Source organism: Ipomoea nil, unplaced genomic scaffold (assembly GCF_001879475.1).
Source record: "Ipomoea nil cultivar Tokyo-kokei standard unplaced genomic scaffold, Asagao_1.1 scaffold2387, whole genome shotgun sequence".
Taxonomy (NCBI): Eukaryota; Viridiplantae; Streptophyta; class Magnoliopsida; order Solanales; family Convolvulaceae; genus Ipomoea; species Ipomoea nil.
This window is the reverse complement of record NW_017618815.1, coordinates 872,362-887,505: the sequence shown is the minus strand read 5'-3', so window position 1 is coordinate 887,505 and position 15,144 is coordinate 872,362.

Below are 15,144 nucleotides of genomic sequence, written 5' to 3'. Positions count from 1 at the left end.
ACTTTTGGGAGGTGGCAAATAAGATTTTAAGGAAAAATTCACTTTGCCTAACTGGTACTTACTTCTTTGTTCCTTCTCCTTCTTTCTTGTTTTGGATTATGCTCTAAGAAAAAATCCTTTCTACTTTCTTGTTGGATTGAAAAAATCCGTGAATGTTGCTTGTGGTGCACATTCAAATGGTCGGAACGGCAACGATGTTGCACATTCCGTGATGCCGGTTGACGGGAGCAACGTTGGAAATGATATTTCCATGGGAGTTGCAAAAACACACGATGGTGCTCCGGGGAATTTTAGTTCACGAACCGGTAGAGCGGTGGCTGATGGCACACAATCGGTACCTATTGTGTTGCCTAGTAGATCGGCTAAAAGCCACCAAGGATCCTATGATGGTGTAATCACTACATGGTCTAAGGACTATTGTAGTGTAACCAATGACTTCGACCGTAATCAAAGGAAAGGCAAGCGGAAGCTTAGCTTTCAAGAAGATTATGAGAAAAAGGAGAAATGCCACTATTGAAGCGAACCGTCATCCTGGTGAAAAGGTTGAGGACAATTTCGCTATTTTTAAAACATGTGGATGGTTGGACGAGTGAGGTCACAACCGAGGTTCCTCCGGTGTGCGTTATGGGACCACCCTTCGTGGAGTGGACGATTGAGAATGGAACAAGGCACACGGGTTTGAAGGACTACTACGAGATAGGAATAAGGAATTCGTTTCCAATGGATTTTCCTATTTATTTATTTGTGAAATAAATATCGTAGTATCCTTGTAATATTTTTATTTGAATAAAAAATATAATTGTTCCATTGAGTTATTGAATCATAGTGCGTACGAATTATTTTATGAAATAATGTTAAATGTATGAAATGATTCAATATGGATGCTTAGTGTATCAAGTAGCATTATTTGGTAAATGCTAAAATGGCTTAACGGTCGGAACGAAATGTAACAAGCGTGTTACATGGTTGAAATCTCGTAAAAGGACTTCGGTTCTAGTTCATGTTGAACGATATAGATTTCAAAGTAGAATCAATTTGACAAAAATTGGGATAACTATATAATCGTGAGCGTCACAGCTCAATTATTGAATATTTTAAATAATATTCTGAGAACGACTATATGAGTTTGATTCGACTAGGTCGAAATTTTGGTTGATTTGATAATGTTAATTATGTTAAAATTAACTTGATCAAAAATCCAAATTATACTAGTATGAAATATAATTTGAGACAAATTGTTGGGGCGTCAAAATTAAGCTTGAGCTTAACAAAAAAGGCTAATTAAATTTAGCATTGTAAAAGTGCTATGTGATTAGCACGAAAGGAGGTTTGGTTAATTGTGTAATTAACTAATAATCCTAGTGCTAAGTAGCACTGAAATTATAAATTAAGCAACGAAAGGTTGTTGTGTGTTTATAATTTAAAGCAATGGAAGATTGCTTTGAGATCAGCGCTTTAAGTTGCATCAATGATTCGTGCTTTGTGTAGCATATGTTTCGTGCTTCATTACTAAGCACTGATTCGTGCCTCAATTTAGGAAGCACGGGTTCGGGTTTGTGGCCTTTCGGTCAAAACCAAATGGATTCGTACGTGCTGACTCACTCACACCTACGAGATGTGCTAACGTGTAGCACATGGTTATTCTTTATACGAATAAAAGAGAAAATCAAATTAATCGTGGATTAATGCGGTTACGAACGATCGATGTAGTGAATATGAAACACCTATTGGTGATTTCTGCGCAAGCATTGGTATCGTACTCGAGCGTACGACACGGTATTCACCTCGATCGAACAATGTTGCCGAACATAAATATCAAGACGTTGTTAGGTTCGGGTCTACCTCAAAGTATGTGGGGTGAGACAATACTTTGGACAAGTTAGTACTTTTATATAAGGTTACCCGCATGAAATTCTTACGAATTGTGGGCACGTAGGAAGTTTTCCTACTAATGCCTGAAATGTGGGGGTGTCTTGCCAAAGGCGTTTATTGGCTCTTAGTACTCGAGTCCTATAGTTTGGATGTACATAAGAACACCATAAATTGAATCAAGAAATTTATCGTTCTTTAGATGATGCATTTCTATGAAGGTTCAATATAGGACCTAGCACGTTGAAATGAACTTTCGACGTAGCTGTGGTTGGAGGGTATGAAAGAGAACCCGAGCTCAAAGCTAGACGTAGCAAGTGAGCTAGGATTGAAAAATCCTTTGGTCCAGATTTTCTGACATACATGTTAGAATGTGATGCGCACAATCCAACTTTTTTACTAGAAAATAAATTGGGTTTTCTGACATGGTTGTTAGAAAACGAGTCTCGAACGTATGTAGAAGTGGTGACTTCTACAGATGGACCAACCCGAGAGAGGCTATCGAGAGTGGAGTAGATTCTATCTTAAAGAATCATACTTGGAACTGGTTGTTCTTCCTTCGGGTTGTAAAACCTCTAGATCCTAAACGGATCATCAGTCGGAAGATAAAACCGGTTGGTTATATTGAAGTAAAATGGCTGGGCTTGTAATTGTAGATTACATACAACGCGAGTGCCACGGTTACTTCGATATATATATTCTCTTGTGACGAGAATGAAATCCATTAGTATGATACTTTCCATAGCCGCTTAGCGAGACTTGGAAGTTCATCGAAATGGATGTATCACTTTCTTAATAGACATGGAACGGCCTTAGGTTTTTGTGGTTCCGTGCTATAGAAAGAAAGTGTGTAATTGGTGAGATCATTGTGTGGTTCGAAACAATTGCCTTAGTATTTGGCATGTGAGGTTTTGATCATGCAGTGATGACCAACGGGTTTAGTGTAAACAAAGGTGACAAGTGTCTACGTATGCGCACGATAGACAAGGTTATCACTATTTATCTATACACGATAAACTCAACGTGGGTAGTAACAATCACATGATCAAATCTATCATGAACATGTTAAATTTGAGATTCGACATGAAGGATATGGGGTTGGCAGATTAAATCTTCGGGATTAAAATCGTGAGGAGACCGTATGGTCTCGTGTTAAGCCAATCTCATTAAGTTGATTGAATCCTTATAAAGGATGCTAATCAAGTGGTTTGGACACCGTTAGATACTAACGTACAACTTGCCAATAATCATGAAGATTGTATTTCTCACGGAGAATACATTCAGATTATTGGTAGTTTAATTGTATCAAATGGGTTGTACTGGGCCAGATATTGCCTTTGCAGTTAACGAACTCGGTAGACATACGAGTAACCCTAGTGTTGCGCACTAGAAGGCAATAGTGAGAGTTATGAGATACTCAAGGTATGCTTGTGACTTTGGACTGCACTACGTGAGATTTCTAGTTGTACTTGGAAAGTATAGCACGTTAAACAAATATCAAAGGACGCTAAGTCCATTAAAGGCTACGTGTTTACATAGGCCAGTGCAGTTGGTTGTATGGAAATTCTCGAAACGAATTGTGATAGCTAAGATCCATGAAGAGATCTAAGCTGAGAGCCTTAGACTCGTGTCGCGAACGAGTAGGCCGAATTGCTATGCCATTTTTCCGAAAATGTTCCTAGAGATAAACTCGTACCTCCAATTGTGTGTGTTGCGATAGTCACGCCAAAATTGGTTAAGTACAGATTTAGATGTGGAATGGTAAGTCTAGACTTATAAGTCGTAGGACACAATACCATTAAAAAAAAATTTCACAACAGGGGTTATCTCTATTAACCCGAGGGTAAGCAAATGGTTGTTGAGAAGTTGGAACGAGGAATGAGTCTAAAGCCCTTGGACTAAAAGTTCTATAGTGGATACCCAACCTAGCTGGCACCTAGGTTCAATGGGACAACTAAATTATGGAACGAAGCGTGTCATTGTGGAGGTTTCGGGCTCCCTACCACTCCTCGTTAGAAACAGTGACTCCCGCACGAGGCTAGCACGTTGATGCTTTAATGATTCGGATGTCGGCTGACATGTGTGAGTATGCGGGATACTCGGAAAACAATCACTTATGTGAGAGAGAAGTGAGGGTCGCTTCAAAAGAGAATTGATGGGCACAATTCTTCACAAACTCTTGCAAAACCAGGACGGTGACCCACGACCAAAATGGGCACACTAATGAGAACAGAGCATGGTTGGGAGGTTCCAGTGTGAGATATGTCATCGTCTTTACAAACGGCAGTCGGTTCAAAGACCTCGCGTTCTACTGTACAGCCAGTAGAGTAAACTATTTTACAAGGGAAGGTTCAAAGGGTATAGTGATTCCTACCAATCCTATGCAGGGATCGACCATGGAACACAGTTGTTTCTGATTTCAAAATACCCTGAAAATCAATTTTCATTCATGTGTGGGATTGTTGGAAAAATAGCATTAAAATGACATTTTGAGTGATTATTTTGTAGTACAAATACATGTGGGATCCACTTCCAATTTGGGTCGGGTCAAGGTGGATTCAGGTTCTTCGTAGTGAGACTAAGAATTTGATATAATGTACGCTCAAAATGGGTAATATGTGAATGAGAAATTGATTCTCAAAGTGAACCTATTTGAGAGAAGTTAAAAACTAAGTTTAGACGCCAATTAAAAATTAGCATTTTAATGACTTTTGTTGCCTGCACGAAAGTTTGTGTTAAAAGCATAAGTGTGATTAAGCTTTGGAAAGTTTAATTGGAATTTGGGACAATGATGCTGGACGAAAGTGCATGCAAATTGTAAGCTTAATGTTAAGCTTTACTTTCATGCTGAAAGTTGGAGTTGTGAGCTATCTTTCGTGCTCTCCTTTCGTGAGCTACATTCGTGCAGATCACAAGTCAATGCTATATGCATTGATTCGTGCCGCACCGTTTCGGTGCATGCGGACCACTCGGGTGTGGTTTCCGGTCCCAATTCGTTAAACCTTCGGGTTTGTACGAACTTCTCGTTCACTCAGATATTTTTGAACGGGTCGTTATGGTCGGTACGAATTAATCAGATATTAAGTCTGTGACCGTTAATATTATTTCGATAATAAGTACGACCGTTTCAAACGTTATAATTCAATTATTAAATTGAATTTATGTTGGTTAATGTGTCATGATGATGTTATTAAGTACCAATCTCCTATATAAACATGTTGTGGGAGCAACCTTTTTGACAAAGTGTGAGAAAGTGAGAAACAACACAAGAACACACACAAAGATTTTCTTCTCAAAACTTTGCTCCTACTCCATTCTTGAAGCTGTGTTCTGCTCGTGCTCTTGTTCGTCGGGTTCGTTCGTTTGGGTGCTCAAACGTCGAACCGTAGTACGTTTTATCCTGGGAAGCCTAGGCCACAATGCTCCTAGCAATTTTGGGAGGTGGCAAATAAGGTTTTAAGGAAAAAGGCACTTTGCCTAACTGGTACTTCTTTCTTCCTTCTCCTTCTTTCTTGTTTTGGATTATGCTCTAAGCAAAAATAAGCAAAAATCCTTTCTACTTTCTTCTTGGATTGAAATTATAATCTGAGGATTATAAGTTCTAATTTCGGTTGATATAGATATATGTATATCTTTTTCCATATATATATATATATATATATATATATATATATATATATATATATATATATATATATATATATATCGGATATATATCCAATAATATTTTATATATTTTTGTGTCTATATATATAAATATTATTTTGCGATATTAAATCGATTTTGGTTCATTATTACCAACTATCGATTTGGTTGGGTCAATGTGCATTCAGGTTCTTCGAAGTAAGACGAAGAAATTGATATATTGTACACTCATATGAGTTGGAAATGGAGATGGAAAGGCTTGAATGTAACATTTGTCTCATATTGATTTGAGAAGTAGATTTGGACTAATATATATACGTACAATATCCTTTCAGAGAGAGTTTGAATTGTATAGCTTAAAGGCTATCAAGGTAAGGATATCAATCTTAGCCTGAACCTGATGGGTTGGCCCGATAAAATAGAAATTGACGAGTGGATGGCCCGAACGAGCTAGCCCAATACAAACCACGAAATTGAAAAGCCCGACGGCGGCTAGCCTGAAATTTAAAGGGGTAGCCCAATAACTCGAACTATTGAAGGTTGGAACTTAGAATAGAGGTTTAAATTAATTGAATGATGCATAAATTTATATTTATTAGTGTAAAGGTACTAGTTTGAAATATAATAATTACAATTTAATTTACATTATATAATTTATATGTAATATTTTTATCTTTACTTTATACTTATAATATTATTAAGATATGAAGTTCATAAAATGTACAATTTATAACTTTCCACTTAATTTAGGTTTTGTCACATCTACAGAAAATAGAATAAGGTTGGCAAATTAATTATCTAGCAAGACATGCATTATACTCTGTGATGTAGGAATGGGATTTAAACTTGATGGGAGTGTCATTGAATTCCCTAGCTTCAATAATTCATCAGGATGGCAAATAATTGTTTACATATCATCATGAATCATGGTGTATCAAATGGTACATTATAATTATATTTGTAGTTTCATCTTCTTTTCTTTTTTCTTTTTTAAATACGATAAAATTTTGAAAGTATAATGTCACATGCACCGACTAGAACAACGTCAAACTTTACAAATATTAAAAACTCAAATACGACTCATTATACATGTAGTAATGATAGTATTCAACATACAACACACATTAAAATACACACAACTAGTGTCATGTGTACATGTTACAACATACAATAATTGTTGCTCTGTGACAAAATGACTCGAGTCATTTGTACGTAGCAACATTTATTTATTTTTATTACATGATAGAGTAAGTTTCATAATATGATGCACTATTTCGGTGGTATGAAAATAGTGCAAGATAAAAATATCTCCATTTAACTACGACAATTATATTCGCAGTAGCATTTGTGATTCTTACAATACCACTTGTAGCCCTTCATGCCTTTGCACCAATTTTTGCAACTCTTCAGAAGGCAGTTGCCGCCCCAACTTTTGTGTTCCGTACATTTCTTTGCTTCAGCCATTTGTGTTTCTGTATTCATATATGATTTCACAATAACGTCAATAATTCTCGCTAATAACAAATAACGTTGTACTAAAAGCATAGAAATAGAGACTACTCAGAGTATGAAGCAGACAAGGAGAGCAACAAAGGTCACTTTGCTGAGTTTCTTAAGAGCCATTTCGTTCTTTTTCTTCTCCTTTTTGCTGTATGAGGAAGTGTGTTGTGAAAATTTAGGCTGTAAAGAGGGTATTTATAGGAAGCTGAAATACTATACATACATACATACATTATTGTTTAAATAAATAAGATGTGTTAGTTGAATGGATCAAATAGCTTTTAATAGTCAGTAAATTCATATATTAAAATTGAAAGAAGATCAAACATATTGTCATTATGAAAGTAACAGCGCACAGCCCTATCATTTTATGTTCTGAATATTATTAAAAATATTAAATTAATTTCAATAATCTCGAGGTATTGTAATTGATTACTATTCTGGTTCTTTTTTTTTTTTTTTTTTTTTTTTTTTGGAAAAATTACTATTCTGGTTCTTGTTAATGTAAAAGCTAAGATTAAAATTTTATTTTTATATTTGATTAAAATATATGTAATTATAATTATTATGAGATCTTGTTCTACTATATTCGAAGTTAAAATTTGAGTTTTACTTATAAATAAGTTAGAAGAGATCAGAGAAAGAGGTAAAAGGATAGGAGGTTAGAGTGAAGTATGCCTTTAGGGAGTACAATTATCTCTCTCGTGGTTTAAAGTGTATGCATGGAGTCCCAGCTAAGGTTGGTTCCAAAGGCCAGCTTACTTGATGATTTCTGAGGTGTTTCTTTCCAAGAAGAGTTGTTAGTTAGTGGTGCATGTTTTGGGGTTGCCCCTCTTTTCCTCATATTAAAAAAAATGCTTTAATAAATATTTGATTAATAATTAAAATTAATGTCCATTGCGAACGAATATTTTGATAGTCAAAAATTAACCATTTTGTTTGGTAATTACAATTTTCTAAGTTTAACTACCCGTTGAAATTATTTAGTTGCCTTTTTAATTTGAACCAATCAATTATGAGTAACCTATGTTGTTTTACCTCCTTGCGATTAGTGCCAACCAGAATCACAATGCGAAATTCATCCCGAGTGCGCCTTTTGATACTAGCTGAAGGCTTTCCGATCCCATAAATCATATCCAATTATTGATTACAAACTATTCATACTTTTATAATTGCTAACAACGATTAAAGGGGACTTTTATATATATATATATATATATATATATATATATATATATATATATATATATATATAGGGACGCACTCAGGTGCGAATAAGTGCCCAGGAAAGAAATGCGAACGAATCAGCGCGTGACACGTGTCCAGATCTAATAACTTAAAAAAAAACGCGGTGGCATTTTCGTAAATAATTGAACATCGAAGTGCAAGTAAAATCTCTTATAAGTGCACCTATTTTCACCTATAAGTGCATGTAATTTTGCCTTGTTAGCATTCACTTTCCGCAACCATTCATGCACCTGGGTGTGCTTATAACTATATGTGCAACTATTTATAACTATAGGTGCAACTACTTATAACTATATGTGCACCTACTTTCACCTATAAGTGCATGTAATTTTGTATTGTTAACATTCATTGATCTGAGTTCAGCGGGTAGTAATACTCCTGAAAACCACTCGCAAACATTCATACACCTAGATGCAACTATTTATACCTATGTGTGCAACTACTTAGAACTATAGGTGCAACTACTTAGAACTATAAGTGCAACTAAGTATTGGTGCTCAGTGTAAATTTTTACTTGCACCTATAATACATTTTACATGCACTTGTAATACATTTTACTTGCACTTCGATGTTCAATTATTTACGAAAATGCCACCGCGTTTTTTTAAAAAATCAGTGTTTCTCATCCATTAGATCTGGACACGTAGACGAACAGAATCCATTCCTATTTCGCGCCTGGGCGAGCCGTTCGCACCCGAGTGCAACTATATATATATATATATATATATATATATATATATATATATATATATATATATATATATATATATATATTTTTTTTTTTTTTTTTTTTTTTTTTTTTTTACTTTTCTCCAATGTTGGGTTGGCTATGGTTGTTCATCAACTTAGTTGTCAAAAGACAATGATATTTATTTTACTACCTTGCCTTCACACGCACATACATATAATAAATTGGCCCCGCTAATTAGCGGTGTTGTACAATAATCCTAGTTGCACACTCGCAGATGATTAAAATTGACCTTGTAAACAATGATTAGTTTTATATAATCTATGAACATAAACTTTCTAAAAAGTTATGAAAGAATGAAAGATATATATAGTAAATTATTAGCACCCTATTCATTCAAATTCGATCAAGTTGATTACTCAAGTTACATCACTTGATTTTACCCAATCAACATACATGAAAGAGAATGATGACCGATTCTTGTGTTACTACAAATTTAGAATTAGCTAGAATTGTTCAAATTTTAGAAAATTTGTACACATTTGATTAAACTAACCAGTTCGATCATCCCATTCTATATGAAGACAAGTATAGCTTATATCGTCCTGGAGCACCCCTACAAACGTGTCTGTAGGGAGATCAAAGGCGACACAGTTTCTAGGCTAATTTGGCCATGGTATTCACGGCTCGATTTTGTTCTTTAAATATATATTTCTTCGATCTGTCCCATTTAATTTTGTGTGTCTAATTCGTTTAACGAGATTTAACTGGAGTTATTTTTAATTTAATTTTTTTATTAGTATTTAAAATGTATATATTTAAAAACTATATTAAAAATACTATTAAATACAAAAAAAAAATTAAATTTAAAAATAATAAAAAATGACAAAAGATTGAATATAAGTAATGAATAGAGTTAGTTTAACCTATAAATAGTAAACATGACATGCAAAAAGTATGTGTTTGAGCTGAATATTCGAGCAACCCATCATGATATCCCTGCACGCCCTAACCAAGTTATAGGGCAAATTATTGTGTGGACCATGATTCATACAATTGTGTGGACCATAAATATCAGGTACATTTTTAATATATTAGAAGAACATTATTTTTGTACTGAAGGTACATTATATAAAAGAGTAAAAGACATTTTTGGTCCTAGATTTATAGTGGCAGGACAATTTTAGTCCTTTTTAAAAAAATCAGACAATTTGTGGACACTCTTATTATGACGAGGACAATTTTGATCCTCGGTCTAAATTTCCGTTAGATGGCAAGTTAAATAGGGGGTAATTTCGTCTTATCAAGTGCCCTTCATTCTTTCCCTTTTTTTTTTCCCTTTTTATTCCCGTTTTATTCCCGTTCTCAGTTAGCGAAGACATTCGAGTGAAACCCTAAATTGTATTCTTACCAGGAGACGACCATGTCGAAGACATAATTCGAAGATTGAAGACCACATTCGCTCGAAGATTGAAGACCACATTCGCTTGAAGATTGAAGTCCACATTCGCAATGATTGAAGACCACATTCACCACTCTACTCCACAATTAGACGAAATAGAGGACGAACGGAGGCAAATGGAGATGAATAAATCAGGTAAGGAAGCATTTCGTTTGTCTATGTGTGCTCTGTATGTTGAAAGTTGTTTCTTTATATATCTATGCTATCCTTTATATATGTATGCTATCTAGGTCCCAGTGCAGTTGTGAATAATTTGTGTTGCTATCTTTATTGTTGAAAGTAGTTTGTTTAAATAATTTGTGTTGCTATCTAGGTCCCAGTGCAGTTGTGAATGGGTCCATGTGGTTTTGGTTTGTTGTTCACTTTTATGAAGTGCAATACATATATTCATATAGTGTGGACCACTTGCATTTGTCTTTCCCATTGGGGACCACAATTGTGTATTCAATTGGTTGGTTTTATTGCAAAATAATCAGTGTTGAATAATCAGTATTGGCTTTAAATAATCAATTGTGTATTTTATTGCAAAATAAACCACATGTATGCTATCTAGGTCCATGTGCTATTGGCTTTAAATAATCAGTGTTGCTTTGGACTGCAAAATTGGTTTTAAATAATCAGTGTTGCTTTCTTATATTGGATTTTACTGCTTTGGACAGTGTTGAATTTTGTTCTTTCTTTAAGTTATTTTTTTTTCTTTTGTCCTAATGAAATAGATGGAAACAGTGCTCAGTTTATATTGAAGCTAAAACATGGTGGTTGCCTTAAAGTTAAAGGAGTAGGATATGTTGGAGGAATTAGTCAACGTTTTACTTTGGACATTGATTTGTGGGGGATGATAACATTAAGGGAGACAGTTGAAGAATTGGGATATAACATGCTAGACAAGTTTAAGTATTTCACACTTACTAATTCAGGAGAATTATTTGAATTAGTAAATGACAGTGACTGCTGGGCAATTTCTGATTTTGGAATGTTTCCTAAGGAGATTGAAGTGTGGGTTGTTTGTGGTGAGTCTGGTGAGGCTAAGGGTGATGGTGATGGGTCTGCAGAGGGTGAATATACTGACAGTGATGAGTCAGACAGTGTTTCAGAGGACTATGAGTACAGTAATGAAAGTGGTGAAGATGATGACTTAGACTTTGAGACTAATGTAGATCCAAATGTGGAGTTTGAAGGGACTGGGAAAGGGAAACAGATTGGGAGTGTGGCTAGGAAAGGGAAACGAGTAGGGAGTGTGGCTGGGAAAGGGAAAGGGAAAGAGACTGTGGATGGGAGTGGGAGTGTGCCTAGAGTAGTTGAGGATGTTGGCTTGAATCTGTCTGATGAAGATAGTGGAAAAGACAGTGATGAAGAACAGAATTATAAATGGCCAGTTTTCAGGGCTAGCACTGATTTGAAATCCCCTAAGTTTTGTGTTGGATTAACATTTGGAACAAAGGGTGAAGTGAAAGATGCAGTCCACAATTATGCATACAACAATGGCAAGGAATTAAAGTTCACTAAGAATGATAAGATGAGGATGTATGTAAGATGTAGACAAGAAGGATGCCCTTTCAGAATTAATTTATGGAAAGAGAAAAATGCAATGTCTTGGAGGATTACAACTTTTGATGAAGAGCATGATGGCTGTGGTTGGGTGTATAAGAATAGAATGGTGAAATCAAGTAGACTTGCCAAGAGATGGATAAAAGAGATTGGAAGCAACTTAAACTGGACAAGTGCACAGTTTAGAGACAGGGTGAACACTGACGAAGGAATGAAGATAAGTAACAAGAAAGCCTATAGAACAATAAAAAGAGCAAAGGCAGTAATTGAAAGAGATGCACTGGAGTTTTTTAACAAGATTTGGGATTATAAATTAGAGATTGAAAAAACTAACCCAAGGAGTTCTTGCCATGTCAAGGAAACTGAAAAGATATATGATGGAAAGACAAGATTTCTTAGGATGTACTTTTGTTGGAAAGCTTGCAAGGATGGATATAAGTTTTGTAGGAAGATAATTGGAGTAGATGGCACACATCTAAAGAACAAGTTTGGAGGACAACTTTTAACTGCTGTGGGTATAGATGGAAATGAAAGTATATTCCCATTGGCTTATGCCATTGTAGAAGGAGAAACAAAAGATTCATAGATTTGGTTCTTGCAGTATCTTCACGATGACCTAGAGATCACACCACAAGCTGAACAACAACTAACCTTTATTTCAGGTATAGAATTCTGAGTTATCAATCTGAATTTTGAATTTTGAATTTTGAATTCTGATTTTTGAATTTTGAATTCTGATTTTTGAATTTTGAAATTTGAATTATGCACTAATTCTGTTTATTACTCCTTTTTTTTTATATATATATTATAGACAAACAGAAAGGTCTCTTGCCTGCATTTGAGCAAGTGTTTCCAAATGCCACACATAGATTTTGTGTTAGGCATCTCCATGGGAACATGAAGTTGGCAGGTTTTGTGGGCAAGGCAATGAAGGATTGTTTATGGCAGCAGCCAAGGCAACAACAGTAAACAGCTTCACTGATGCTATGGAGGAGATCAAGAAGTTAGATATGGATGCATACTTGTGGCTAGCTGAGAAACATCCTTCAGAATGGTCAAGGTCCCATTTCACAACTTTTTCTAATTCTGATGCATTAGTGAACAACATATCAGAAAGTTTCAATGCCGCCATGATTTTAGATGCAAGGGCAGAACCACTAATATCTTGTGTATAATCTATTAGGAAGTTACTTATGGCTAAATTATTTGAAAATAAACAAAAGGCTACTAAGTGGAAGGGTCCATTCTGTCCTTCAATAATGAAAAAAATTTCTGAAATTGAGAGGGATGCTGCTGGATGTTTGGCGACTCAAAGTGATGATAATCTATTTGAGATAAAGTGCATGGTAGGGTTAGAGGGGTTAGAGCAACATACAGTGGATTTGTTAAGGGGTAGCTGTAGTTGTAGGAGGTGGGAGTTAACTGGGATACCTTGTAAACATGCTATGTGTGCCATCTGGATGAAACATGGAAGAGGGCCTGTTCATAACTATGTACACCCTTGCTACTCAATAAACAATTACTTGAATACCTATGGAGGGAGGATAAACCGACTTTCTGGTCCAAGTGAATGGCCAAGGTCAGACAAGGAACCTCCATTGCCTCCACTATACACAACCAAAGTGGGAAGACCAAAGAAATTGAGAAAAAGGGGCAGAGATGAACTCACCAAGGATGGGACACATATGAACCCTAGCTTGCTAGTTAAGCATTGCAAGAAATGCAATAAGACTGGCCATAACTCTAGAACATGCCCTCAAGATCCTTCTACAAGTCAAAGAAAGGTATTGACAACTACTTTTAATGTATGCATATATTTACTGTTAAAAGAAAGATATTTACTATAATCCATTGTTTGTTTGTGATGTAGCTGAATCCAAGAAAAAGGACAAGGAAGAACAAATCCGGGACTCCACTTCCATCATCTACTGGACTCCAAGTTGCAGCAGCTACTAGGACAAAGAAGAACAACTCTGGGACTCCAGTTGCAGCAGCTACTAGGACAAGGAAGAACACATCTGGGACTCCACTTGCAGCAGCAACTAGGACAAGGAAGAACACATCTGGGACTCCACTTGCAGCAGTTACTGGGACTTCACTTGAAGGGAGTAGTGTTGCAGCTGAAGACATGACTGAATTTTGGAATGAAGCAGCAGAGGTGGCAGCAATGTATGACAATGGACCTCAACCTGATGAAATCTCAATTACACAGCCAGAGTATGGGGTTGACATTACACAGCCAGAGCATGTTTCTGTTACACCTCCTCAGCCAAAGAATGTTTGTGTTAGACCTCCTCCTCCCAAAAGGTCTAACTTAGGGTTGACATCAAGGAACAACTTACCAATTCAGAGGGCACCTATGACAAGATCTAGGACAACACTGAAGTGCAGGTTCACCAACACCGTGGATACACCTGTGGACATCGAATGAATGACATTAAGATGTTCCTTTTTTGGTTCCATGTAATCACTGTTTAAGCCTTGTATTTTTGACATCAAAACTGACATTCTTGCTTAGCTTTTAAAACTGAAATTGGCAGTGAATGTAATGGTGTTTATTGGCAGATTCTTACTAAAATTGGCAGTGAATGAATGTAACCAGTGAATGAATGTTGTGTAGCTTGCTTTGTAAAACTGAAATTGGCAGTGAATGTAATGGTGTTTTTTGGAAGCATTGATAAACTGATTTGTGTATTTGCTCTGTAAAACTGGCAGTGAAACCAAATATCCACTGATAAACTGAATTTGAATAAACTGTTAAACTGATAAACTGAATTTGAATAAACTGAATAAACCAAATATCCAGTGAAACCAAATATCCATTGATAAACTCAAATATCCATTTGCTCCCTACAAATAAACTGATAAACCAAATATCCATTGATAAACCAAACACCAATTATGGAAGCATATACATGTTGCTCCCTACAGATACAACAATTGAAAGATAAGAAATTAATAGTACAATAAGGGCAACTGCAACCAACATCATCATGGATCTACATTTTGTATTCCTACGATTATTCTTAATTAATTTGAATGTCTTCCCATTTGCTCAACTTGCATTTTAAATATGCGTTTTCTTCTTCAATTTTGTTAACTTTCTTCAATAAGCCCGGTATAATCTTCTTTGACCTAGGGCACATTGGGGGATCGAACCAAGCCACGAATCCATCCTGATAAA